The 4,287-nt window shown below is 44.9% G+C and overlaps 1 long non-coding RNA gene across 1 annotated transcript; it reads left to right on the top strand.

Annotated features, from left to right (window-relative positions):
- The first annotated feature begins 57 nt into the window (after positions 1–57).
- Positions 58–1,155, top strand: LOC144221336 (uncharacterized). Its single transcript, XR_013332037.1, has 2 exons — positions 58–184; positions 1,045–1,155. It is a non-coding gene; the product is annotated as an uncharacterized LOC144221336 (long non-coding RNA).
- The last annotated feature ends 3,132 nt before the right edge of the window (positions 1,156–4,287 follow it).

Here is a 4,287-nt window from a genome sequence, read left to right as displayed (position 1 = left end):
CCCGCGCGCCGCCTCCGCGCCTCCCTCCGGGATTTGCTCCTGCCCCCACCCCCCCGAGTGTACACGCGGGACACCGACGACTGCAGTCCGGCTGCTTGCGAAAGAGCTGTGTTTCCTGCTGGTAGTAGTACTGGGTCATTTCCGAAACGGTGACGTCAGGGGTAGCGCAGTGCTCGGGCCGCAGGTGGGTGCGCAGGACTCACCCTGGGCCACCGGTGTCTCCGGAGAATCGTACTTAGAGGCACGTGTCCGTGTGAGGCGAGAAGCTCCTGTTCTTGCCCTCGGACGGCCCCTTCTCTGAGCTCGCCGTCTCCGGGCCGCGATCCCCGCCCCGTGCCCGCGCCCCTCGGGCGCCGGCGGTGTAGACCGCAGAGTGGGGCCGGGGCGCTGAAAACCCGGCCCGCGCGCGACCCCGCAGGGCCCGACGCCGTCTCGTGTCGCGCAGCGCGCAGTGCCCGGTGCGCGTCGGGTGTGCGAGACACGTCGTGCGTGACGGGTTCTGACAGCGTCTCCGACGCTCCCCCAGTTCCTGACCCCGTTGCGGGGACCCCGCGCCCGGAAGGGGCTCGGGAGGCTCTGAGCCCGGTGCGCCCTGCCCGCCTGCTGGGACGACGGCCTCGCTCTCCTTTCTCTGAAACCGTGTTGCGTAGTCATCGGGGTGAAACCCGCGCGGGGGCCCTCGGTTTGTACCGCAGCGGGGCTGCGGGCGTCTTAGCATCTCTCTCCGCGCCTGCGCATCGTTTCTCCCGTCCAGGCCCCTTGCATCATTTCGGTGGGGGGCTGAGGGGCGAGGCTGAGAGGCGAATCCAAGGGAGGGTACTTAGTAGAGAATAATAATGAAACCCTACTACTGTGTCTGTTATTTTAGGGACAGGTCACCGAGGCCCAGAGAGGTTAAGCGCAGTAACTGGGGTCACAGATCCAGTGGTAGAGCGGGGGTCGGACCTCAGTCCATCTGGCTCCAGCCTCTGGTCCAAATTTTCACTTCAAGACAAGGCTTGGCTTTGAGCAGATCGTTCAGCCGGCTCCCTCTTCTCTTCGCAGACGAGTCCCTGAGAGCCCCTCGGCCCTCTCTGCAAAGCCAAGTCTGAAAGCTGATGGTGGACGCCTATGAAAATGCACCTCTCTGAGGAAATAAAATCTTTGAGAACTGACTCCAAAGTGTCATGAACTGATACTTTGCTCTTGGATTTCCAGAAACCAAATCTGGTGCTATTGACAAGGTCCATTGCTACGTACTAAGGCAACGACAGGCCAGAAGAGAGGCTCAGGGCGCCTGGGTGGCCCAGTTGTTTAAGTGTCTAACTTTGGCTCAGGTCATGATCTCGCACTTCGTGGGTTCGAGCCCCGCATCATCAAGCTCTGTGCTGACATCTCAGGGCCTGGAGCCTGTTTCAGATTCTGTGTCTCCCTCTCTCTCTGCCCCTCCCCTGCTCACACTCTGTTTCTCTCTCTCAAAAATAAATAAATAAATAAATAAACTTAAAAAAAAAATTATAAAGTAGAGACTCTGTAAATACAGATCACAAAAAATTAGAGGTTACCTGACTTCTTCCCTCCTTTTATCACAAGGGAACACTTACAATGACATTTATATACTCAGTATTATAAAGTAAAATTTATAACAATATTTATAACACCAGATGTTGTCAGCTATACATACAGTTTTGTTTCCAGGACTAAATTCTTCCAAGCTAACCATCAGTATTATACATTTTACATCTGTTTATACTTCCCACTGTTATGGGCATTAAAAAACTGCAAAGTTTGCCTTGGATCCATGAATTTCTTCACATAGGTTCTTTCCCCAGCTTTGGGGTGTGTATGTGTTGGGGGGGGGGCGGTTAGGGAGTCAAAGTATCTCTGAAATTGAATAAAAGGTCAAATATCCAGTTAGCCTATCCTCATTTCTGTGATGTCTGACTTAGCTATGAATGAACCCTGGCTGAAGCAATGTTAAAAGGACCATAAAGACAAGACTTAACTAGGACAATGTATTAAAATACTAATTTAATAGAGCTTCTGAACTAGGCCAAATGTGCCTTTCAGATATCTCCATAAACTTTCCATTGGCTTCACTGGGATTTGCAAGTGAGAACAAGATGTGTCCTAGATTTTTTTTTCTCTTTTGTTGACCTTTCACAACCTCCAGTCAAATGCTTTCCAAATTAGGCATTTCTGGATTTACTTATACCCCCTAGAACACTGTTTTAAAGTTGCATTTCAACTTGCTTCCTAGAAAATGCCTCTCACCTATATGCAGTTCTCCAATGTGAAATTGTATTATTGTCCACTAAAAAGGAGTATTTCCTCATCTTTATTTACCATAGTAAATTCTGCCATAATGGAAAACATTGAATTGCAACTGGTCGTGGTTCAATTGTATATTTTCATTTTGTACGGGTAGAATTCATTGCAGTGAAGGCCATGCTAGTAAGTACAAGACCATTTTAAGGCATGCTGTACTCAAAATGTTCTCATAGCAATTTTTCTCATATTGGTGAGACCTCAACAAGTAGATGAACTGTCTTTTTCATCAAACGGCTTGACTTTATATTACTACAGAAAACGTAAGCCTGCCTAGTATCTATTTTATAAAAATACGAAATGAACTTATGCGAGCAGAAGTAATTTTAAACATTGTCAAAAATAGATTTGAATTAGAAATATCGTGTGGTGATGTGGAAAAACACTCTGTAAACATATTACCTAAGCAATCCCATAATTTCCTTTTTCATTTCAGTGCTTTACATTTTCTATCAGGACTAGTACTTCTTAGTGCCAAATTCCCTTCCTAATAAACAGCATTTATGTAATGCTTATTGCTAGTTCTTAAGGACAAGGAACTCAAAATTAATTGATTCTTGTTAAGTCTCAGACTTAATGCCAGAAAGAACCTTAAACCTGGAGAGAAAGATAAATAATTAGAGGGTAACAACTGATTACAGGCATGGCAATTTTGCAGTATATAAAAGGAAATATTAACACAATTTAGGAGTCCTTAGAAAGTATCAGAGAAATCCAGAAAAGAAACTAAAGATGTGGAGGCATCTCAAGGATTCAACTGTTCACAGGATAATAATTTTTCTTAAACTATATTTGCTTCAAGGATCTTAGGGGTGTGTGTGTGTGTGACTAACGTAGTTACTTCTCTGTCTCTCATGAAAAGTACCATTCTCTTCAGGTGTAAACAGTTCCCTAAATCAAAAAGTATCCTGAAACCAGTTTCTAGGATCCTCCAATTTTATCAAGTCTAAATATACAATGCAGATATATTTGCCTTACAAGGAATAGTGTTATTACAATATGCAAAACTGAATCAATAAGTCAACTCAAATTGGTAATTGCTGGGCAATCATGCATACTCTACATCGAATTAGTATTGACTTGACCCTTTTTACACTGTCATCATTCTGACTCTAAACTATTCTGCAATTTCATAAGCACATAAGGTTCACTGCTGAGCTTGTACCAAAACAACAACAACAACAAAAATCCTGAGAGACTCTGTCATAGAACTTGCTAGATGGAAAATAAAGAATCTCCTTGTATCATTGCAACAAGATTTTATCAACCTAAAGACCACTGCTAATGTATTTGAAATTCTACAGTATGCATTCAAGGAGTACAATACCCACCACACTCAGACACTGTTAGCATTATATTATGGCTACAGAGGAATTATCCTGGATGTTTTGTATATCTTCATGGCACTGCTGCAATGCTGACTTCCTCGCTTGATGAGCTCATTTCTTTGTTGCAGATCTGAGTTAGAGACAGACACCAATACCCTAGATGTTTACTAAAGCTACTCCTCCCAGTGCCTGAAGCATATGAATCTAGTAAAACTTCATGGAAATCCTTTCCAAGCATCTGTCTCACAAATTCTAGGATTCTATTTTCCCTGCTTCTTTATGATACCCATATTGCACATAGTTTTTCTAGCTCTAACACAAAGGAAGAATCGAGGAATGCAGCTACCAAATGGTATCTTTAGAAAAGCATTTGTAGAGGGGGCGCCTGGGTGGCTCAGTGGGTTGTGTGCCTGATTTTGGCTCAGGTCATGATCTCACGATTCGTGGGTTTGAGCCCCGCGTCGGGCTCTGTGCTGACAGCTCAGAGCCTGGAGCCTGCTTCGGATTCTATGTGTGTGTGTGTCTCTCTCTCTGTCTCTGTGCCCCTCCCAGCTCGTGCTCTGTCTCTCTCTCAAAGATAAATAAACGTTAAAAAAAAGAAAAGAAAAACAGTTGTATGAAAACCTAAGAGAAGAAGGGTTGACCGTTTAGA

The sequence above is a fragment of the Crocuta crocuta genome, unplaced genomic scaffold, assembly GCF_008692635.1.
Source record: "Crocuta crocuta isolate KB4526 unplaced genomic scaffold, BGI_CrCroc_1.0 scaffold20, whole genome shotgun sequence".
In the NCBI taxonomy this organism is placed as follows: domain Eukaryota; kingdom Metazoa; phylum Chordata; class Mammalia; order Carnivora; family Hyaenidae; genus Crocuta; species Crocuta crocuta.
This window is presented reverse-complemented; position numbering and strand designations above follow the sequence as displayed.